Source organism: Anabrus simplex, chromosome 10 (genome assembly GCF_040414725.1).
Source record: "Anabrus simplex isolate iqAnaSimp1 chromosome 10, ASM4041472v1, whole genome shotgun sequence".
Taxonomy (NCBI): Eukaryota; Metazoa; Arthropoda; class Insecta; order Orthoptera; family Tettigoniidae; genus Anabrus; species Anabrus simplex.
Genome location: NC_090274.1, coordinates 7,559,430 through 7,576,766, shown reverse-complemented (window position 1 = coordinate 7,576,766; position 17,337 = coordinate 7,559,430). Strand labels below are relative to the sequence as shown.

At 45.6% G+C, this 17,337-nt stretch overlaps 1 long non-coding RNA gene and 77 other non-coding genes across 78 annotated transcripts in view; 77 read left to right on the top strand and 1 right to left on the bottom strand.

Annotated features, from left to right (window-relative positions):
• LOC136882429 (uncharacterized) overlaps positions 1-17,337 on the bottom strand; it is a 380,234-nt gene that overhangs the window by 304,089 nt on the left and 58,808 nt on the right. The window lies entirely within an intron of this gene.
• Positions 541-614, top strand: TRNAI-AAU (transfer RNA isoleucine (anticodon AAU)). Its single transcript has one exon. It is a non-coding gene; the product is annotated as a tRNA-Ile (tRNA).
• Positions 731-804, top strand: TRNAI-AAU (transfer RNA isoleucine (anticodon AAU)). The gene has a single exon. It is a non-coding gene; the product is annotated as a tRNA-Ile (tRNA).
• TRNAI-AAU (transfer RNA isoleucine (anticodon AAU)) lies at positions 1,104-1,177 on the top strand. The gene has a single exon. It is a non-coding gene; the product is annotated as a tRNA-Ile (tRNA).
• TRNAI-AAU (transfer RNA isoleucine (anticodon AAU)) lies at positions 1,294-1,367 on the top strand. Its single transcript has one exon. It is a non-coding gene; the product is annotated as a tRNA-Ile (tRNA).
• Positions 1,484-1,557, top strand: TRNAI-AAU (transfer RNA isoleucine (anticodon AAU)). The gene has a single exon. It is a non-coding gene; the product is annotated as a tRNA-Ile (tRNA).
• Positions 1,674-1,747, top strand: TRNAI-AAU (transfer RNA isoleucine (anticodon AAU)). The gene has a single exon. It is a non-coding gene; the product is annotated as a tRNA-Ile (tRNA).
• On the top strand, positions 1,864-1,937 carry TRNAI-AAU (transfer RNA isoleucine (anticodon AAU)). Its single transcript has one exon. It is a non-coding gene; the product is annotated as a tRNA-Ile (tRNA).
• TRNAI-AAU (transfer RNA isoleucine (anticodon AAU)) lies at positions 2,047-2,120 on the top strand. Its single transcript has one exon. It is a non-coding gene; the product is annotated as a tRNA-Ile (tRNA).
• On the top strand, positions 2,237-2,310 carry TRNAI-AAU (transfer RNA isoleucine (anticodon AAU)). Its single transcript has one exon. It is a non-coding gene; the product is annotated as a tRNA-Ile (tRNA).
• TRNAI-AAU (transfer RNA isoleucine (anticodon AAU)) lies at positions 2,618-2,691 on the top strand. Its single transcript has one exon. It is a non-coding gene; the product is annotated as a tRNA-Ile (tRNA).
• Positions 2,808-2,881, top strand: TRNAI-AAU (transfer RNA isoleucine (anticodon AAU)). The gene has a single exon. It is a non-coding gene; the product is annotated as a tRNA-Ile (tRNA).
• TRNAI-AAU (transfer RNA isoleucine (anticodon AAU)) lies at positions 3,188-3,261 on the top strand. The gene has a single exon. It is a non-coding gene; the product is annotated as a tRNA-Ile (tRNA).
• On the top strand, positions 3,378-3,451 carry TRNAI-AAU (transfer RNA isoleucine (anticodon AAU)). Its single transcript has one exon. It is a non-coding gene; the product is annotated as a tRNA-Ile (tRNA).
• Positions 3,568-3,641, top strand: TRNAI-AAU (transfer RNA isoleucine (anticodon AAU)). Its single transcript has one exon. It is a non-coding gene; the product is annotated as a tRNA-Ile (tRNA).
• TRNAI-AAU (transfer RNA isoleucine (anticodon AAU)) lies at positions 3,758-3,831 on the top strand. Its single transcript has one exon. It is a non-coding gene; the product is annotated as a tRNA-Ile (tRNA).
• On the top strand, positions 3,948-4,021 carry TRNAI-AAU (transfer RNA isoleucine (anticodon AAU)). Its single transcript has one exon. It is a non-coding gene; the product is annotated as a tRNA-Ile (tRNA).
• On the top strand, positions 4,138-4,211 carry TRNAI-AAU (transfer RNA isoleucine (anticodon AAU)). Its single transcript has one exon. It is a non-coding gene; the product is annotated as a tRNA-Ile (tRNA).
• TRNAI-AAU (transfer RNA isoleucine (anticodon AAU)) lies at positions 4,328-4,401 on the top strand. Its single transcript has one exon. It is a non-coding gene; the product is annotated as a tRNA-Ile (tRNA).
• TRNAI-AAU (transfer RNA isoleucine (anticodon AAU)) lies at positions 4,518-4,591 on the top strand. Its single transcript has one exon. It is a non-coding gene; the product is annotated as a tRNA-Ile (tRNA).
• On the top strand, positions 4,897-4,970 carry TRNAI-AAU (transfer RNA isoleucine (anticodon AAU)). Its single transcript has one exon. It is a non-coding gene; the product is annotated as a tRNA-Ile (tRNA).
• On the top strand, positions 5,080-5,153 carry TRNAI-AAU (transfer RNA isoleucine (anticodon AAU)). The gene has a single exon. It is a non-coding gene; the product is annotated as a tRNA-Ile (tRNA).
• On the top strand, positions 5,270-5,343 carry TRNAI-AAU (transfer RNA isoleucine (anticodon AAU)). The gene has a single exon. It is a non-coding gene; the product is annotated as a tRNA-Ile (tRNA).
• Positions 5,459-5,532, top strand: TRNAI-AAU (transfer RNA isoleucine (anticodon AAU)). Its single transcript has one exon. It is a non-coding gene; the product is annotated as a tRNA-Ile (tRNA).
• Positions 5,642-5,715, top strand: TRNAI-AAU (transfer RNA isoleucine (anticodon AAU)). Its single transcript has one exon. It is a non-coding gene; the product is annotated as a tRNA-Ile (tRNA).
• Positions 5,831-5,904, top strand: TRNAI-AAU (transfer RNA isoleucine (anticodon AAU)). The gene has a single exon. It is a non-coding gene; the product is annotated as a tRNA-Ile (tRNA).
• Positions 6,401-6,474, top strand: TRNAI-AAU (transfer RNA isoleucine (anticodon AAU)). Its single transcript has one exon. It is a non-coding gene; the product is annotated as a tRNA-Ile (tRNA).
• Positions 6,591-6,664, top strand: TRNAI-AAU (transfer RNA isoleucine (anticodon AAU)). The gene has a single exon. It is a non-coding gene; the product is annotated as a tRNA-Ile (tRNA).
• On the top strand, positions 6,971-7,044 carry TRNAI-AAU (transfer RNA isoleucine (anticodon AAU)). Its single transcript has one exon. It is a non-coding gene; the product is annotated as a tRNA-Ile (tRNA).
• TRNAI-AAU (transfer RNA isoleucine (anticodon AAU)) lies at positions 7,161-7,234 on the top strand. Its single transcript has one exon. It is a non-coding gene; the product is annotated as a tRNA-Ile (tRNA).
• TRNAI-AAU (transfer RNA isoleucine (anticodon AAU)) lies at positions 7,351-7,424 on the top strand. Its single transcript has one exon. It is a non-coding gene; the product is annotated as a tRNA-Ile (tRNA).
• TRNAI-AAU (transfer RNA isoleucine (anticodon AAU)) lies at positions 7,541-7,614 on the top strand. The gene has a single exon. It is a non-coding gene; the product is annotated as a tRNA-Ile (tRNA).
• TRNAI-AAU (transfer RNA isoleucine (anticodon AAU)) lies at positions 7,731-7,804 on the top strand. Its single transcript has one exon. It is a non-coding gene; the product is annotated as a tRNA-Ile (tRNA).
• TRNAI-AAU (transfer RNA isoleucine (anticodon AAU)) lies at positions 8,111-8,184 on the top strand. Its single transcript has one exon. It is a non-coding gene; the product is annotated as a tRNA-Ile (tRNA).
• Positions 8,301-8,374, top strand: TRNAI-AAU (transfer RNA isoleucine (anticodon AAU)). The gene has a single exon. It is a non-coding gene; the product is annotated as a tRNA-Ile (tRNA).
• On the top strand, positions 8,491-8,564 carry TRNAI-AAU (transfer RNA isoleucine (anticodon AAU)). Its single transcript has one exon. It is a non-coding gene; the product is annotated as a tRNA-Ile (tRNA).
• On the top strand, positions 8,681-8,754 carry TRNAI-AAU (transfer RNA isoleucine (anticodon AAU)). Its single transcript has one exon. It is a non-coding gene; the product is annotated as a tRNA-Ile (tRNA).
• On the top strand, positions 8,871-8,944 carry TRNAI-AAU (transfer RNA isoleucine (anticodon AAU)). The gene has a single exon. It is a non-coding gene; the product is annotated as a tRNA-Ile (tRNA).
• Positions 9,054-9,127, top strand: TRNAI-AAU (transfer RNA isoleucine (anticodon AAU)). Its single transcript has one exon. It is a non-coding gene; the product is annotated as a tRNA-Ile (tRNA).
• Positions 9,245-9,318, top strand: TRNAI-AAU (transfer RNA isoleucine (anticodon AAU)). The gene has a single exon. It is a non-coding gene; the product is annotated as a tRNA-Ile (tRNA).
• On the top strand, positions 9,435-9,508 carry TRNAI-AAU (transfer RNA isoleucine (anticodon AAU)). The gene has a single exon. It is a non-coding gene; the product is annotated as a tRNA-Ile (tRNA).
• Positions 9,625-9,698, top strand: TRNAI-AAU (transfer RNA isoleucine (anticodon AAU)). The gene has a single exon. It is a non-coding gene; the product is annotated as a tRNA-Ile (tRNA).
• Positions 9,815-9,888, top strand: TRNAI-AAU (transfer RNA isoleucine (anticodon AAU)). Its single transcript has one exon. It is a non-coding gene; the product is annotated as a tRNA-Ile (tRNA).
• Positions 10,005-10,078, top strand: TRNAI-AAU (transfer RNA isoleucine (anticodon AAU)). The gene has a single exon. It is a non-coding gene; the product is annotated as a tRNA-Ile (tRNA).
• TRNAI-AAU (transfer RNA isoleucine (anticodon AAU)) lies at positions 10,195-10,268 on the top strand. Its single transcript has one exon. It is a non-coding gene; the product is annotated as a tRNA-Ile (tRNA).
• Positions 10,385-10,458, top strand: TRNAI-AAU (transfer RNA isoleucine (anticodon AAU)). The gene has a single exon. It is a non-coding gene; the product is annotated as a tRNA-Ile (tRNA).
• Positions 10,568-10,641, top strand: TRNAI-AAU (transfer RNA isoleucine (anticodon AAU)). Its single transcript has one exon. It is a non-coding gene; the product is annotated as a tRNA-Ile (tRNA).
• TRNAI-AAU (transfer RNA isoleucine (anticodon AAU)) lies at positions 10,758-10,831 on the top strand. Its single transcript has one exon. It is a non-coding gene; the product is annotated as a tRNA-Ile (tRNA).
• On the top strand, positions 10,948-11,021 carry TRNAI-AAU (transfer RNA isoleucine (anticodon AAU)). Its single transcript has one exon. It is a non-coding gene; the product is annotated as a tRNA-Ile (tRNA).
• TRNAI-AAU (transfer RNA isoleucine (anticodon AAU)) lies at positions 11,131-11,204 on the top strand. The gene has a single exon. It is a non-coding gene; the product is annotated as a tRNA-Ile (tRNA).
• Positions 11,321-11,394, top strand: TRNAI-AAU (transfer RNA isoleucine (anticodon AAU)). Its single transcript has one exon. It is a non-coding gene; the product is annotated as a tRNA-Ile (tRNA).
• On the top strand, positions 11,511-11,584 carry TRNAI-AAU (transfer RNA isoleucine (anticodon AAU)). Its single transcript has one exon. It is a non-coding gene; the product is annotated as a tRNA-Ile (tRNA).
• On the top strand, positions 11,701-11,774 carry TRNAI-AAU (transfer RNA isoleucine (anticodon AAU)). Its single transcript has one exon. It is a non-coding gene; the product is annotated as a tRNA-Ile (tRNA).
• On the top strand, positions 11,890-11,963 carry TRNAI-AAU (transfer RNA isoleucine (anticodon AAU)). Its single transcript has one exon. It is a non-coding gene; the product is annotated as a tRNA-Ile (tRNA).
• TRNAI-AAU (transfer RNA isoleucine (anticodon AAU)) lies at positions 12,080-12,153 on the top strand. The gene has a single exon. It is a non-coding gene; the product is annotated as a tRNA-Ile (tRNA).
• On the top strand, positions 12,270-12,343 carry TRNAI-AAU (transfer RNA isoleucine (anticodon AAU)). Its single transcript has one exon. It is a non-coding gene; the product is annotated as a tRNA-Ile (tRNA).
• Positions 12,460-12,533, top strand: TRNAI-AAU (transfer RNA isoleucine (anticodon AAU)). Its single transcript has one exon. It is a non-coding gene; the product is annotated as a tRNA-Ile (tRNA).
• On the top strand, positions 12,650-12,723 carry TRNAI-AAU (transfer RNA isoleucine (anticodon AAU)). Its single transcript has one exon. It is a non-coding gene; the product is annotated as a tRNA-Ile (tRNA).
• Positions 12,840-12,913, top strand: TRNAI-AAU (transfer RNA isoleucine (anticodon AAU)). The gene has a single exon. It is a non-coding gene; the product is annotated as a tRNA-Ile (tRNA).
• TRNAI-AAU (transfer RNA isoleucine (anticodon AAU)) lies at positions 13,030-13,103 on the top strand. Its single transcript has one exon. It is a non-coding gene; the product is annotated as a tRNA-Ile (tRNA).
• On the top strand, positions 13,213-13,286 carry TRNAI-AAU (transfer RNA isoleucine (anticodon AAU)). Its single transcript has one exon. It is a non-coding gene; the product is annotated as a tRNA-Ile (tRNA).
• TRNAI-AAU (transfer RNA isoleucine (anticodon AAU)) lies at positions 13,402-13,475 on the top strand. Its single transcript has one exon. It is a non-coding gene; the product is annotated as a tRNA-Ile (tRNA).
• Positions 13,585-13,658, top strand: TRNAI-AAU (transfer RNA isoleucine (anticodon AAU)). The gene has a single exon. It is a non-coding gene; the product is annotated as a tRNA-Ile (tRNA).
• TRNAI-AAU (transfer RNA isoleucine (anticodon AAU)) lies at positions 13,775-13,848 on the top strand. The gene has a single exon. It is a non-coding gene; the product is annotated as a tRNA-Ile (tRNA).
• Positions 13,964-14,037, top strand: TRNAI-AAU (transfer RNA isoleucine (anticodon AAU)). The gene has a single exon. It is a non-coding gene; the product is annotated as a tRNA-Ile (tRNA).
• On the top strand, positions 14,147-14,220 carry TRNAI-AAU (transfer RNA isoleucine (anticodon AAU)). The gene has a single exon. It is a non-coding gene; the product is annotated as a tRNA-Ile (tRNA).
• Positions 14,336-14,409, top strand: TRNAI-AAU (transfer RNA isoleucine (anticodon AAU)). The gene has a single exon. It is a non-coding gene; the product is annotated as a tRNA-Ile (tRNA).
• Positions 14,906-14,979, top strand: TRNAI-AAU (transfer RNA isoleucine (anticodon AAU)). The gene has a single exon. It is a non-coding gene; the product is annotated as a tRNA-Ile (tRNA).
• TRNAI-AAU (transfer RNA isoleucine (anticodon AAU)) lies at positions 15,096-15,169 on the top strand. The gene has a single exon. It is a non-coding gene; the product is annotated as a tRNA-Ile (tRNA).
• TRNAI-AAU (transfer RNA isoleucine (anticodon AAU)) lies at positions 15,286-15,359 on the top strand. Its single transcript has one exon. It is a non-coding gene; the product is annotated as a tRNA-Ile (tRNA).
• On the top strand, positions 15,666-15,739 carry TRNAI-AAU (transfer RNA isoleucine (anticodon AAU)). The gene has a single exon. It is a non-coding gene; the product is annotated as a tRNA-Ile (tRNA).
• On the top strand, positions 15,856-15,929 carry TRNAI-AAU (transfer RNA isoleucine (anticodon AAU)). The gene has a single exon. It is a non-coding gene; the product is annotated as a tRNA-Ile (tRNA).
• On the top strand, positions 16,046-16,119 carry TRNAI-AAU (transfer RNA isoleucine (anticodon AAU)). Its single transcript has one exon. It is a non-coding gene; the product is annotated as a tRNA-Ile (tRNA).
• On the top strand, positions 16,236-16,309 carry TRNAI-AAU (transfer RNA isoleucine (anticodon AAU)). The gene has a single exon. It is a non-coding gene; the product is annotated as a tRNA-Ile (tRNA).
• Positions 16,426-16,499, top strand: TRNAI-AAU (transfer RNA isoleucine (anticodon AAU)). The gene has a single exon. It is a non-coding gene; the product is annotated as a tRNA-Ile (tRNA).
• On the top strand, positions 16,806-16,879 carry TRNAI-AAU (transfer RNA isoleucine (anticodon AAU)). Its single transcript has one exon. It is a non-coding gene; the product is annotated as a tRNA-Ile (tRNA).
• On the top strand, positions 16,996-17,069 carry TRNAI-AAU (transfer RNA isoleucine (anticodon AAU)). The gene has a single exon. It is a non-coding gene; the product is annotated as a tRNA-Ile (tRNA).
• TRNAI-AAU (transfer RNA isoleucine (anticodon AAU)) lies at positions 17,186-17,259 on the top strand. The gene has a single exon. It is a non-coding gene; the product is annotated as a tRNA-Ile (tRNA).

The following is a 17,337-nucleotide window of genomic DNA, read 5'->3' as shown; positions in this document are numbered from 1 at the left end:
TCTTCGAAAATTGAGTGTTGTATGCCTCGTGGAGGCTTTTCGGTGTAATTTGGAGCAAGTGCTCCTGAGCATGAATGGGGTTTTCTGCCCCTCTGTTAAGACTTATTTTGAAGTAAGGTTGGGCTGATTGCCCAAGCATTGTGAAGTCAGGGCTCGAAGCCCAAATTCTGTAAATATTGTAACTACCCTTTAGACTTGCTACTCTGTACCTGCCATGTTTGTTATTTCTTTATTTTGAAAAGAAAATATAACCTTGTTAAATTTTACATGCACTATAATTTCGTAGCTTGAGACCCGTTCATACCCGCACCTTCTTTCACGCATAACTACCGCAAAAACACGGTAAAAGTTGCCAACAGGCCCGTTAGCTCAGTAGGTTAGAGCGTCGTGATAATAACGCGAAGGTCGTGGGTTCGAACCCCCACGGGCCGACGTTTTACGGTTTGGTCGATATAGTGTTCAGATTAGTCCCTATCCACGAACTATAAAAATTAGTGGACTACCGCTGAAATATTACATATATATCACAGGTTACCAACAGGCCCGTTAGCTCAGTATGTTAGAGCGTCGTGCTAATAACGCGAAGGTCGTGGGTTCGATCCCCCCACGGGCCGATGTTTTACGGTTTGGTCGATATAGTGTTCAGATTAGTCCCTATCCACGAACTATAAAGTATAAACATTAGTGGACTACCGCTGAAATATTACATATATATCGCAGGTTACCAACAGGCCCGTTAGCTCAGTAGGTTAGAGCGTCGTGCTAATAACGCGAAGGTCGTGGCTTCGATCCCCCCACGGGCCAATGTTTTACGGTTTGGTCGATATAGTGTGCAGATTAGTCCCTATTCACGAACTATAAATTTTAAACATTAGTGGACTACCGCCGAAATATTACATATATATCGCAGGTTACCAAAAGGCCCGTTAGATCAGTAGGTTAGAGCGTCGTGCTAATAACGCGAAGGTCGTGGGTTCGATCCCCCCCCGGGCCAATGTTTTACGGTTTGGTCGATATAGTGTGCAGATTAGTCCCTATCCACGAACTATAAACATTAGTGGACTACCGCTGAAATATTACATATATATCGCAGGTTACCAACAGGCTCGTTAGCTCAGTAGGTTAGAGCGTCGTGCTAATAACGCGAAGGTCGTGGGTTCGATCCTCCCACGGGCCAATATTTTACGGTTTGGTCGATATAGTGTGCAGATTAGTCCCTATCCACGAACTATAAAGTATACACATTAGTGGACTACCGCTGAAATATTACATATATATCGCAGGTTACCAACAGGCCCGTTAGCTCATTAGGTTAGAGCGTCGTGCTAATAACGCGAAGGTCGTGGGTTCGATCCCCCCACGGGCCAATGTTTTACGGTTTGGTCGATAGAGTGTGCAGATTAGTCCCTATCCACGAACTATAAATTATAAACATTAGTGGACTACCGCTGAAATATTACATATATATCTCAGATTACCAACAGGCCCGTTAGCTCAGTAGGTTAGAGCGTCGTGCTAATAACGCGAAGGTCGTGGGTTCGATCCCCCCACGGGCCAATGTTTTACGGTTTGGTCGATATAGTGCGTAGATTAGTCCCTATCCACGAACTATAAAGTATACACATTAGTGGACTACCGCTGAAATATTGCATATATATCTCAGGTTACCAACAGGCCCGTTAGCTCAGTAGGTTAGAGCGTCGTGCTAATAACGCGAAGGTCGTGGGTTCGATCCCCCCACGGGCCAATGTTTTACGGTTTGGTCGATATAGTGCGTAGATTAGTCCCTATCCACGAACTATAAAGTATACACATTAGTGGACTACCGCTGAAATATTGCATATATATCTCAGGTTACCAACAGGCCCGTTAGCTCAGTAGGTTAGAGCGTCGTGCTAATAACGCGAAGGTCGTGGGTTCGATCCCCCCCCGGGCCAATGTTTTACGGTTTGGTCGATATAGTGTGCAGATTAGTCCCTATCCACGAACTATAAACATTAGTGGACTACCGCTGAAATATTACATATATATCGCAGGTTACCAACAGGCTCGTTAGCTCAGTAGGTTAGAGCGTCGTGCTAATAACGCGAAGGTCGTGGGTTCGATCCTCCCACGGGCCAATATTTTACGGTCTGGTCGATATAGTGTGCAGATTAGTCCCTATCCACGAACTATAAAGTATACACATTAGTGGACTACCGCTGAAATATTACATATATATCGCAGGTTACCAACAGGCCCGTTAGCTCATTAGGTTAGAGCGTCGTGCTAATAACGCGAAGGTCGTGGGTTCGATCCCCCCACGGGCCAATGTTGTACGGTTTGGTCGATATAGTGTGCAGATTAGTCCCTATCCACGAACTATAAAGTATACAAATTTGTGGACTACCGCTGAAATATTACATATATATCGCAGGTTACCAACAGGCCCGTTGGTTCAGTAGGTTAGAGCGTCGTGCTAATAACGCGAAGGTCGTGGGTTCGATCCCCCCCCCGGGCCAATGTTTTACGGTTTGGTCGATATAGTGTGCAGATTAGTCCCTATCCACGAACTATAAAGTATAAACATTAGTGGACTAACCCTGAAATATTACGTATATATCGCAGGCTACCAAAAGGCCCGTTAGCTCAGTAGGTTAGAGCGTCGTGCTAATAACGCGAAGGTCGTGGGTTCGATTCCCCCACGGGCCAATGTTTTACGGTTTGGTCGATATAGTGTGCAGATTAGTCGATATCCACGAACTGTAAAGTATAAACATTAGTGGACTACCGCTGAAATATTGCATATATATCTCAGGTTACCAACAGGCCCGTTAGCTCAGTAGGTTAGAGCGTCGTGCTAATGACGCGAAGGTCGTGGGTTCGATCCCCCCACGGGCCAATGTCTTACGGTTTGGTCGATATAGTGTGCAGATTAGTCCCTATCCACGAACTATAAAGTATAAACATTAGTGGACTACCGCTGAAATATTACATATATATCTCAAGTTACCAACAGGCCCGTTAGCTCAGTAGGTTAGAGCGCCACGCTAATAACGCGAAGGTCGTGGGTTCGTTCCCCCCACGGGCCAATGTTTTACGGTTTGGTCGATATAGTGTGCAGATTAGTCCCTATCCACGAACTATAAAGTATAAACATTACTGGACTACCGCTGAAATATTACATATATATCGCAGGTTGCCAACAGGCCCGTTAGCTCAGTAGGTTAGAGCGTCGTGCTAATAACGCGAAGGTCGTGGGTTCGATCCCCCCACGGGCCAATGTTTTACGGTTTGGTCGATATAGTCTGCAGATTAGTCCCTATCCACGAACAAAAAAGTTTGAACATTAGTGGACAACCGCTGAAATATTACATATATATCGCAGGTTACCAACAGGCCCGTTAGCTCAGTAGGTTAGAGCGTCGTGCTAATAACGCGAAGGTCGTGGGTTCGATCCCCCCACGGGCCAATGTTTTACGGTTTGGTCGATAAAGTGTGCAGATTAGTCCCTATCCACGAACTATAATGTATAAACATTAGTGGACTACCGCTGAAATATTACATATATATCGCAGGTTACCAACAGGCCCGTTAGCTCAGTAGGTTAGAGCGTCGTGCTAATAACGCGAAGGTCGTGGGTTCGATCCTCCCACGGGCCAATGTTTTACGGTTTGGTCGATAAAGTGTGCAGATTAGTCCCTATCCACGAACTATAAGGTATAAACATTAGTGGACTACCGCTGAAATATTACATATATATCGCAGGTTACCAACAGGCCCGTTAGCTCAGTAGGTTAGAGCGTCGTGCTAATAACGCGAAGGTCGTGGGTTCGATCCCCCCACGGGCCGATGTCTTACGGTTTGGTCGATATAGTGTGCAGATTAGTCCCTATCCACGAACTACAAAGTATAAACATTAGTGGACTACCGCTGAAATATTACATATATATCGCAGGTTACCAAGAGGCCCGTTAGCTCAGTAGGTTAGAGCGTCGTGCTAATAACGCGAAGGTCGTGGGTTCGATCCCCCCACGGGCCTATGTTTTACGGTTTGGTCGATATAGTCTTCAGATTAGTCCCTATCCACGAACAAAAAAGTTTGAACATTAGTGGACTACCGCCGAAATATTACATATATATCGCAGGTTACCAACAGGCCCGTTAGCTCAGTAGGTTAGAGCGTCGTGCTAATAACGCGAAGGTCGTGGGTTCGATCCCCCCACGGGCCGATGTCTTACGGTTTGGTCGATATAGTGTGCAGATTAGTCCCTATCCACGAACTACAAAGTATAAACATTAGTGGACTACCGCTGAAATATTACATACATATCGCAGGTTACCAACAGGCCCGTTAGCTCAGTAGGTTAGAGGGTCGTGCTAATAACGCGAAGGTCGTGGGTTCGATCCCCCCACGGGCCGATGTCTTACGGTTTGGTCGATATAGTGTGCAGATTAGTCCCTATCCACGAACTACAAAGTATAAACATTAGTGGACTACCGCTGAAATATTACATATATATCGCAGGTTACCAACAGGCCCGTTAGCTCAGTAGGTTAGAGCGTCGTGCTAATAACGCGAAGGTCGTGGGTTCGATCCCCCCACGGGCCAATGTTTTACGGTTTGGTCGATACAGTGTGCAGATTAGTCCCTATCCACGAACTATAAAGTATAAACATTAGTGGACTACCGCTGAAATATTACATATATATATCAGGTTACCAACAGGCCCGTTAGCTCAGTAGGTTAGGGCGTCGTGCTAATAACGCGAAGGTCGTGGGTTCGATCCACCCACTGGCCAATGTTTTACGGTTTGGTCGATATAGTGTGCAGATTAGTCCCTATCCACGAACTGTAAAGTATAAACATTAGTGGACTACCGCTGAAATATTACATATATATCTCAAATTCAAACAGGCCCGTTAGCTCAGTAGGATAGAGCGTCGTGCTAATAACGCGAAGGTCGTGGGTTCGATCCCCCCACGGGCCAATGTTTTACGGTTTGGTCGATATAGTGTGCAGATTAGTCCCTATCCACGAACTATAAACATTAGTGGACTACCGTTGAAATATTACATATATATCACAGGTTACCAACAGGCCCGTTAGCTCAGTAGGTTAGAGCGTCGTGCTAATAACGCGAAGGTCGTGGGTTCGATCCTCCCACGGGCCAATGTTTTACGGTTTGGTCGATATAGTGTGCAGATTAGTCCCTATCCACGAACTGTAAAGTATAAACATTAGTGGACTACCGCTGAAATATTACATATATATCACAGGTTACCAACAGGCCCGTTAGCTCAGTAGGTTAGAGCGTCGTGCTAATAACGCGAAGGTCGTGGGTTCGATCCCCCCACGGGCCAATGTTTTCGGTTTGGTCGATATAGTGTGCAGATTAGTCCCTATCCACGAACTATAAAGTATAAACATTTGTGGACTACCGCTGAATTATTACATATATATCTCAGGTTACCAACAGGCCCGTTAGCTCAGTAGGTTAGAGCGTCGTGCTAATAACGCGAAGGTCGTGGGTTCGATCCCCCCACGGGCCAATGTTTTACGGTTTGGTCGATATAGTGTGCAGATTAGTCCCTATCCACGAACTATAAACATTAGTGGACTACCGCTGAAATATTACATATATATCACAGGTTACCAACAGGCCCGTTAGCTCAGTAGGTTAGAGCGTCGTGCTAATAACGCGAAGGTCGTGGGTTCGATCCCCCCACGGGCCAATGTTTTCGGTTTGGTCGATATAGTGTGCAGATTAGTCCCTATCCACGAACTATAAAGTATAAACATTTGTGGACTACCGCTGAATTATTACATATATATCGCAGGTTACCAACAGGCCCGTTAGCTCAGTAGGTTAGAGCGTCGTGCTAATAACGCGAAGGTCGTGGGTTCGATCCCCCCACGGGCCAATGTTTTACGGTTTGGTCGATATAGTGTGCAGATTAGTCCCTATCCACGAACTATAAAGTATAAACATTAGTGGACTACCGCTGAAATATTACATATATATCGCAGGTTACCAACAGGCCCTTTAGCTCAGTAGGTTAGAGCGTCGTGCTAATAACGCGAAGGTCGTGGGTTCGATCCTCCCACGGGCCAATGTTTTACGGTTTGGTCGATAAAGTGTGCAGATTAGTCCCTATCCACGAACTATAAGGTATAAACATTAGTGGACTACCGCTGAAATATTGCATATATATCTCAGGTTACCAACAGGCCCGTTAGCTCAGTAGGTTAGAGCTTCGTGCTAATAACGCGAAGGTCGTGTGTTCGATCCCTCCACGGGCCAATGTTTTACGGTTTGGTCGATATAGTGTGCAGATTAGTCCCTATCCACGAACTATAAAGTATACAAATTAGTGGACTACCGCTGAAATATTACATATATATCGCAGGTTACCAACAGGCCCGTTAGCTCAGTAGGTTAGAGCGTCGTGCTAATAACGCGAAGGTCGTGGGTTCGATCCCCCCACGGGCCTATGTTTTACGGTTTGGTCGATATAGTCTTCAGATTAGTCCCTATCCACGAACAAAAAAGTTTGAACATTAGTGGACTACCGCCGAAATATTACATATATATCGCAGGTTACCAACAGGCCCGTTAGCTCAGTAGGTTAGAGCGTCGTGCTAATAACGCGAAGGTAGTGGGTTCGATTCCCCCACGGGCCAATGTTTTACGGTTTGGTCGATATAGTGTGCAGATCAGTCCCTCTCCACGAACTATAAAGTATAAACATTAGTGGACTACCGCTGAAATTTTACATATATATCGCAGGTTACCAACAGGCCCGTTAGCTCAGTAGGTTAGAGCTTCGTGCTAATAACGCGAAGGTCGTGTGTTCGATCCCTCCACGGGCCAATGTTTTACGGTTTGGTCGATATAGTGTGCAGATTAGTCCCTATCCACGAACTATAAAGTATACAAATTAGTGGACTACCGCTGAAATATTACATATATATCGCAGGTTACCAACAGGCCCGTTAGCTCAGTAGGTTAGAGCGTCGTGCTAATAACGCGAAGGTCGTGGGTTCGATCCCCCCACGGGCCGATGTCTTACGGTTTGGTCGATATAGTGTGCAGATTAGTCCCTAACCACGAACTATAAATTTTAAACATTAGTGGACTACCGCCGAAATATTACATATATATCGCAGGTTACCAACAGGCCCGTTAGCTCAGTAGGTTAGAGCGTCGTGCTAATAACGCGAAGGTAGTGGGTTCGATTCCCCCACGGGCCAATGTTTTACGGTTTGGTCGATATAGTGTGCAGATCAGTCCCTCTCCACGAACTATAAAGTATAAACATTAGTGGACTACCGCTGAAATTTTACATATATATCGCAGGTTACCAACAGGCCCGTTAGCTCAGTAGGTTAGAGCATCGCGCTAATAACGCGAAGGTCGTGGGTTCGATCCCCCCAAGGGCCAATGTTTTACGGTTTGGTCGATATAGTCTGCAGATTAGTCCCTATCCACGAACAAAAAAGTATAAACATTAGTGGACTACCGCTGAAATATTGCATATATATCTCAAATTACCAACAGGCCCGTTAGCTCAGTAGGTTAGAGCGTCGTGCTAATAACGCAAAGGTCGTGGGTTCGATCCCTCCACGGGCCAATGTTTTACGGTTTGGTCGATATAGTGTGCAGATTAGTCCCTATCCACGAACTGTGAAGTATAAACATTAGTGGACTACCGCTGAAATATTACATATATATCGCAGGTTACCAACAGGCCCGTTAGCTCAGTAGGTTAGAGCGTCGTGCTAATGACGCGAAGGTCGTGGGTTCGATCCCCCCACGGGCCAATGTTTTACGGTTTGGTCGATATAGTGTGCAGATTAGTCCCTATCCACGAACTATAAAGTATAAACATTAGTGGACTACCGCTGAAATTTTGCATATATATCTCAGATTACCAACAGGCCAGTTAGCTCAGTTGGTTAGAGCTTTGTCCTAATAACGCGAAGGTCGTGGGTTCGATCCCCCCACGGGCCTATGTCTTACGGTTTGGTCGATATAGTGTGCAGATTAGTCCCTATCCACGAACTATGAAGTCTTAACATTAGTGGACTACCGCTGAAATATTACATATATATCGCAGGTTACCAACAGGCCCGTTAGCTCAGTAGGTTAGAGCGTCGTGCTAATGACGCGAAGGTCGTGGGTTCGATCCCCCCACGGGCCAATGTCTTACGGTTTGGTCGATATAGTGTGCAGATTAGTCCCTATCCACGAACTATAAGTTTTAAACATTAGTGGACTACCGCCGATATATTACATATATATCGCAGGTTACCAAAAGGCCCGTTAGCTCAGTAGGTTAGAGCGTCGTGCTAATGACGCGAAGGTCGTGGGTTCGATCCCCCCACGGGCCAATGTTTTACGGTTTGGTCGATATAGTGTGCAGATTAGTCTCTATCCACGAACTGTAAAGTATAAACATTACCGGACTACCGTTGAAATATTACATATATATCGCGGGTTACCAACAGGCCCGTTAGCTCAGTAGGTTAGAGCGTCGTGCTAATGACGCGAAGGTCGTGGGTTCGATCCCAGCACGGGCCAATGTCTTACGTTTTGGTCGATATAGTGTGCAGATTAGTCCCTATCCACGATCTATAAAGTATAAACATTAGTGGACTACCGCCGAAATATTACATATATATCGCAGGTTGCCAACAGGCCCGTTAGCTCAGTAGGTTAGAGCGTCGTGCTAATAACGCGAAGGTCGTGGGTTCGATCCCCCCACGGGCCAATGTTTTACGGTTTGGTCGATATAGTGTGCAGATTAGTCTCTATCCACGAACTGTAAAGTATAAACATTAGTGGACTACCGCTGAAATTTTACATATATATCGCAGGTTACCAACAGGCCCGTTAGCTCAGTAGGTTAGAGCGTCGTGCTAATAACGCGAAGGTCGTGGGTTCGATCCCCCCACGGGCCTTTGTTTTACGGTTTGGTCGATATAGTGTACAGATTAGTCCCTATCCACGAGTTATAAACATTACTGGACTACCTTTGAAATATTACATATATATAGCAGGTTACCAACAGGCCCGTTAGCTCAGTAGGTTAGAGCGTCGTGCTAATAACGCGAGGGTCGTGGGTTCGATCCCCCCACTGGCCAATATTTTACGGTTTGGTCGATATAGTGTGCAGATTAGTCCCCATTCCACGAACTGTAAAGTATAAACAATAGTGGACTACCGCTGAAATATTGCATATATATCTCAAATTACGAACAGGCCCGTTAGCTCAGTAGGTTAGAGCGTCGTGCTAATAACGCGAAGGTCGTGGGTTCGATTCCCCCACGGGCCAATATTTTTCGGTTTGGTCGATAGAGTGTGCAGATTAGTCCCTATCCACGAACTATAAAGTATACACATTAGTGGACTACCTTTGAAATATTACATATATATCGCAGGTTACCAACAGGCCCGTTAGCTCAGTAGGTTAGAGCGTCGTGCTAATAACGCGAAGGTCGTGGGTTCGATCCCCCCACGGGCCAATATTTTTCGGTTTGGTCGATATAGTGTGCAGATCAGTTCCTGTCCACGAACTATAAAGTATAAACATTACTGGACTACCTTTGAAATATTACATATATATCGCAGGTTACCAACAGGCCCGTTAGCTCAGTAGGTTAGAGCGTCGTGCTAATAACGCGAAGGTCGTGGGTTCGATCCCCCCACGGGCCAATATTTTTCGGTTTGGTCGATATAGTGTGCAGATTAGTCCCTATCCACGAACTATAAAGTATAAACATTACTGGACTACCGCTGAAATATTACATATATATCTCAGGTTACCAACAGGCCCGTTAGCTCAGTAGGTTAGAGCGTCGTGCTAATAACGCGAAGGTCGTGGGTTCGATCCCCCCACGGGCCAATGTTTTACGGTTTGGTCGATATAGTGTGCAGATTAGTCCCTATCCACGAACTAAAAAGTATAAAAATTAGTGGACTACCGCTGAAATATTACATATATATCTCAGGTTACCAACAGGCCCGTTAGCTCAGTAGGTTAGAGCGTCGTGCTAATAACGCGAAGGTCGTGGGTTCGATCCCTCCACGGGCCAATGTTTTACGGTTTGGTCGATATAGTGTGCAGATTAGTCCCTATCCACGAACTATAAAGTATAAACATTAGTGGACTACCCCTGAAATATTACGTATATATCGCAGGCTACCAACAGGCCCGTTAGCTCAGTAGGTTAGAGCGTCGTGCTAATAACGCGAAGGTCGTGGGTTCGATCCCCCCACGGGCCAATGTTTTACGGTTTGGTCGATATAGTGTGTAGATTAGTCACTATCCACGAACTATAAAGTATAAACATTAGTGGACTACCGCTGAAATATTACATATATATCGCACGTTACCAACAGGCCCGTTAGCTCAGTAGGTTAGAGCGTCGTGCTAATAACGCGAAGGTCGTGGATTCGATTCCCCCACGGGCCAATGTTTTACGGTTTGGTCGATATAGTGTGCAGATTAGTCCCTATCCACGAACTATAAACATTACCGGACTACCGTTGAAATATTACATATATATCGCGGGTTACCAACAGGCCCGTTAGCTCAGTAGGTTAGAGCGTCGTGCTAATGACGCGAAGGTCGTGGGTTCGATCCCAGCACGGGCCAATGTCTTACGTTTTGGTCGATATAGTGTGCAGATTAGTCCCTATCCACGATCTATAAAGTATAAACATTAGTGGACTACCGCCGAAATATTACATATATATCGCAGGTTGCCAACAGGCCCGTTAGCTCAGTAGGTTAGAGCGTCGTGCTAATAACGCGAAGGTCGTGGGTTCGATCCCCCCACGGGCCAATGTTTTACGGTTTGGTCGATATAGTGTGCAGATTAGTCTCTATCCACGAACTGTAAAGTATAAACATTAGTGGACTACCGCTGAAATTTTACATATATATCGCAGGTTACCAACAGGCCCGTTAGCTCAGTAGGTTAGAGCGTCGTGCTAATAACGCGAAGGTCGTGGGTTCGATCCCCCCACGGGCCTTTGTTTTACGGTTTGGTCGATATATTGTACAGATTAGTCCCTATCCACGAGTTATAAACATTACTGGACTACCTTTGAAATATTACATATATATCTCAAATTACGAACAGGCCCGTTAGCTCAGTAGGTTAGAGCGTCGTGCTAATAACGCAAAGGTCGTGGGTTCGATCCCCCCACGGGCCAATGTTTTACGGTTTGGTCGATATAGTGTGCAGATTATTCCCTATCCACGAACTATAAAGTATAAACATTAGTGGACTACCGCTGAAATATTACATATATATCTCAAGTTACCAACAGGCCCGTTAGCTCAGTAGGTTAGAGCGTCGTGCTAATAACGCGAAGGTCGTGGGTTCGATCCCCCCACGGGCCAGTGTTTTACGGTTTGGTCGATATAGAGTGCAGATTAGTCCCTATCCACGAACTATAAAGTATAAACATTCGTGGACTACCGCTGAAATTTTGCAAATATATCTCAGATTACCAACAGGCCCGTTAGCTCAGTTGGTTAGAGCGTCGTGCTAATAACGCGAAGGTCGTGGGTTCGATCCCCCCACGGGCCATTGTCTTAACGTTTGGTCGATATAGTGTGCAGATTAGTCCCTATCCACGAACTATAAAGTATAAACATTAGTGGACTACCGCTGAAATATTACATATATATCGCAGGTTACCAACAGGCCCGTTAGCTCAGTAGGTTAGAGCGTCGTGCTAATGACGCGAAGGTCGTGGGTTCGATCCCCCCACGGGCCATTGTCTTAACGTTTGGTCGATATAGTGTGCAGATTAGTCCCTATCCACGAACTATAAAGTATAAACATTAGTGGACTACCGCTGAAAGTTACATATATATCGCAGGTTACCAACAGGCCCGTTAGCTCAGTAGGTTAGAGCGTCGTGCTAATAACGCGAAGGTCGTGGGTTCGATCCCCCCACGGGCCAATGTTTTACGGTTTGGTCGACATAGTGTGCAGATTAGTCCCTATCCACGAACTATAAAGTATAAACATTAGTGGACTACCGCTGAAATATTACATATTTATCGCAGGTCGCCAACAGGCCCGTTAGCTCAGTAGGTTAGAGCGTCGTGCTAATAGCGCGAAGGTCGTGGGTTCGATCCTCCCACGGGCCAATGTTTTACGGTTTGGTCGATATAGTGTGCAGATTAGTCCCTATCCACGAACTATAAAGTATAAACATTAGTGGACTACCGCTTAAATATTGCATATATATCTCAGTTTACCAACAGGCCCGTTAGCTCAGTAGGTTAGAGCGTCGTGCTAATAACGCGAAGGTCGTGGGTTCAATCCCTCCACGGGCCAATGTTTTACGGTTTGGTCGATATAGTGTGCAGATTAGTCCCTATCCACGAACTATAAAGTATAAACATTAGTGGACTACCGCTGAAATATTGCATATATATCTCAAATTACGAACAGGCCCGTTAGCTCAGTAGGTTACAGCGTCGTGCTAATAACGCGAAGGTCGTGGGTTCGATTCCCCCACGGGCCAATATTTTTCGGTTTGGTCGATAGAGTGTGCAGATTAGTCCCTATCCACGAACTATAAAGTATACACATTAGTGGACTACCGCTGAAATATTGCATATATATCGCAGGTTACCAACAGGCCCGTTAGCTCAGCAGGTTAGAGCGTCGTGCTAATAACGCGAAGGTCGTGGGTTCGATCCCCCCACGGGCCAATGTTTTACGGTTTAGTCGATATAGTGTGCAGATCAGTTCCTGTCCACGAACTATAAAGTATAAAATTTACTGGACTACCGCTGAAATATTACATATATATCTCAAATTACGAACAGGCCCGTTAGCTCAGTAGGTTACAGCGTCGTGCTAATAACGCGAAGGTCGTGGGTTCGATCCCCCCACGGGCCAATATTTTACGGTTTGGTCGATACAGTGTGCAGATTAGTCCCTATCCACGAACTATAAAGTATACACATTAGTGGACTACCGCTGAAATATTACATATATATCTCAGGTTACCAACAGGCCCGTTAGCTCAGTAGGTTAGAGCGTCGTGCTAATAACGCGAAGGTCGTGGATTCGATTCCCCCACGGGCCAATGTTTTACGGTTTGGTCGATATAGTGTGCAGATTAGTCCCTATCCACGAACTATAAACATTAGTGGACTACCGCCGAAATATTACATATATATCGCAGGTTACCAAAAGGCCCGTTAGCTCAGTAGGTTAGAGCGTCGTGCTAATAACGCGAAGGTCGTGGGTTCGATCCCCCCACGGGCCAATGTTTTACGGTTTGGTCGATATAGTGTGCAGATTAGTCGATATCCACGAACTGTAAAGTATAAACATTAGTGGACTACCGCTGAAATATTACATATATATCTCAAATTCAAACAGGCCCGTTAGCTCAGTAGGATAGAGCGTCGTGCTAATAACGCGAAGGTCGTGGGTTCGATCCCCCCACGGGCCAATGTTTTACGGTTTGGTCGATATAGTGTGCAGATTAGTCCCTATCCACGAACTATAAACATTAGTGGACTACCGTTGAAATATTACATATATATCACAGGTTACCAACAGGCCCGTTAGCTCAGTAGGTTAGAGCGTCGTGCTAATAACGCGAAGGTCGTGGGTTCGATCCTCCCACGGGCCAATGTTTTACGGTTTGGTCGATATAGTGTGCAGATTAGTCCCTATCCACGAACTGTAAAGTATAAACATTAGTGGACTACCGCTGAAATATTACATATATATCACAGGTTACCAACAGGCCCGTTAGCTCAGTAGGTTAGAGCGTCGTGCTAATAACGCGAAGGTCGTGGGTTCGATCCCCCCACGGGCCAATGTTTTCGGTTTGGTCGATATAGTGTGCAGATTAGTCCCTATCCACGAACTATAAAGTATAAACATTTGTGGACTACCGCTGAATTATTACATATATATCTCAGGTTACCAACAGGCCCGTTAGCTCAGTAGGTTAGAGCGTCGTGCTAATAACGCGAAGGTCGTGGGTTCGATCCCCCCACGGGCCAATGTTTTACGGTTTGGTCGATATAGTGTGCAGATTAGTCCCTATCCACGAACTATAAACATTAGTGGACTACCGCTGAAATATTACATATATATCACAGGTTACCAACAGGCCCGTTAGCTCAGTAGGTTAGAGCGTCGTGCTAATAACGCGAAGGTCGTGGGTTCGATCCCCCCACGGGCCAATGTTTTCGGTTTGGTCGATATAGTGTGCAGATTAGTCCCTATCCACGAACTATAAAGTATAAACATTTGTGGACTACCGCTGAATTATTACATATATATCTCAGGTTACCAACAGGCCCGTTAGCTCAGTAGGTTAGAGCGTCGTGCTAATAACGCGAAGGTCGTGGGTTCGATCCCCCCACGGGCCAATGTTTTACGGTTTGGTCGATATAGTGTGCAGATTAGTCCCTATCCACGAACTATAAAGTATAAACATTAGTGGACTACCGCTGAAATATTACATATATATCGCAGGTTACCAACAGGCCCTTTAGCTCAGTAGGTTAGAGCGTCGTGCTAATAACGCGAAGGTCGTGGGTTCGATCCTCCCACGGGCCAATGTTTTACGGTTTGGTCGATAAAGTGTGCAGATTAGTCCCTATCCACGAACTATAAGGTATAAACATTAGTGGACTACCGCTGAAATATTGCATATATATCTCAGGTTACCAACAGGCCCGTTAGCTCAGTAGGTTAGAGCTTCGTGCTAATAACGCGAAGGTCGTGTGTTCGATCCCTCCACGGGCCAATGTTTTACGGTTTGGTCGATATAGTGTGCAGATTAGTCCCTATCCACGAACTATAAAGTATACAAATTAGTGGACTACCGCTGAAATATTACATATATATCGCAGGTTACCAACAGGCCCGTTAGCTCAGTAGGTTAGAGCGTCGTGCTAATAACGCGAAGGTCGTGGGTTCGATCCCCCCACGGGCCTATGTTTTACGGTTTGGTCGATATAGTCTTCAGATTAGTCCCTATCCACGAACAAAAAAGTTTGAACATTAGTGGACTACCGCCGAAATATTACATATATATCGCAGGTTACCAACAGGCCCGTTAGCTCAGTAGGTTAGAGCGTCGTGCTAATAACGCGAAGGTAGTGGGTTCGATTCCCCCACGGGCCAATGTTTTACGGTTTGGTCGATATAGTGTGCAGATCAGTCCCTCTCCACGAACTATAAAGTATAAACATTAGTGGACTACCGCTGAAATTTTACATATATATCGCAGGTTACCAACAGGCCCGTTAGCTCAGTAGGTTAGAGCATCGCGCTAATAACGCGAAGGTCGTGGGTTCGATCCCCCCAAGGGCCAATGTTTTACGGTTTGGTCGATATAGTGTGCAGATCAGTCCCTCTCCACGAACTATAAAGTATAAACATTAGTGGACTACCGCTGAAATTTTACATATATATCGCAGGTTACCAACAGGCCCGTTAGCTCAGTAGGTTAGAGCTTCGTGCTAATAACGCGAAGGTCGTGTGTTCGATCCCTCCACGGGCCAATGTTTTACGGTTTGGTCGATATAGTGTGCAGATTAGTCCCTATCCACGAACTATAAAGTATACAAATTAGTGGACTACCGCTGAAATATTACATATATATCGCAGGTTACCAACAGGCCCGTTAGCTCAGTAGGTTAGAGCGTCGTGCTAATAACGCGAAGGTCGTGGGTTCGATCCCCCCACGGGCCGATGTCTTACGGTTTGGTCGATATAGTGTGCAGATTAGTCCCTAACCACGAACTATAAATTTTAAACATTAGTGGACTACCGCCGAAATATTACATATATATCGCAGGTTACCAACAGGCCCGTTAGCTCAGTAGGTTAGAGCGTCGTGCTAATAACGCGAAGGTAGTGGGTTCGATTCCCCCACGGGCCAATGTTTTACGGTTTGGTCGATATAGTGTGCAGATCAGTCCCTCTCCACGAACTATAAAGTATAAACATTAGTGGACTACCGCTGAAATTTTACATATATATCGCAGGTTACCAACAGGCCCGTTAGCTCAGTAGGTTAGAGCATCGCGCTAATAACGCGAAGGTCGTGGGTTCGATCCCCCCAAGGGCCAATGTTTTACGGTTTGGTCGATATAGTCTGCAGATTAGTCCCTATCCACGAACAAAAAAGTATAAACATTAGTGGACTACCGCTGAAATATTGCATATATATCTCAAATTACCAACAGGCCCGTTAGCTCAGTAGGTTAGAGCGTCGTGCTAATAACGCAAAGGTCGTGGGTTCGATCCCTCCACGGGCCAATGTTTTACGGTTTGGTCGATATAGTGTGCAGATTAGTCCCTATCCACGAACTGTGAAGTATAAACATTAGTGGACTACCGCTGAAATATTACATATATATCGCAGGTTACCAACAGGCCCGTTAGCTCAGTAGGTTAGAGCGTCGTGCTAATGACGCGAAGGTCGTGGGTTCGATCCCCCCACGGGCCAATGTTTTACGGTTTGGTCGATATAGTGTGCAGATTAGTCCCTATCCACGAACTATAAAGTATAAACATTAGTGGACTACCGCTGAAATTTTGCATATATATCTCAGATTACCAACAGGCCAGTTAGCTCAGTTGGTTAGAGCTTTGTCCTAATAACGCGAAGGTCGTGGGTTCGATCCCCCCACGGGCCTATGTCTTACGGTTTGGTCGATATAGTGTGCAGATTAGTCCCTATCCACGAACTATGAAGTCTTAACATTAGTGGACTACCGCTGAAATATTACATATATATCGCAGGTTACCAACAGGCCCGTTAGCTCAGTAGGTTAGAGCGTCGTGCTAATGACGCGAAGGTCGTGGGTTCGATCCCCCCACGGGCCAATGTCTTACGGTTTGGTCGATATAGTGTGCAGATTAGTCCCTATCCACGAACTATAAGTTTTAAACATTAGTGGACTACCGCCGATATATTACATATATATCGCAGGTTACCAAAAGGCCCGTTAGCTCAGTAGGTTAGAGCGTCGTGCTAATGACGCGAAGGTCGTGGGTTCGATCCCCCCACGGGCCAATGTTTTACGGTTTGGTCGATATAGTGTGCAGATTAGTCTCTATCCACGAACTGTAAAGTATAAACATTACCGGACTACCGTTGAAATATTACATATATATCGCGGGTTACCAACAGGCCCGTTAGCTCAGTAGGTTAGAGCGTCGTGCTAATGACGCGAAGGTCGTGGGTTCGATCCCAGCACGGGCCAATGTCTTACGTTTTGGTCGATATAGTGTGCAGATTAGTCCCTATCCACGATCTATAAAGTATAAACATTAGTGGACTA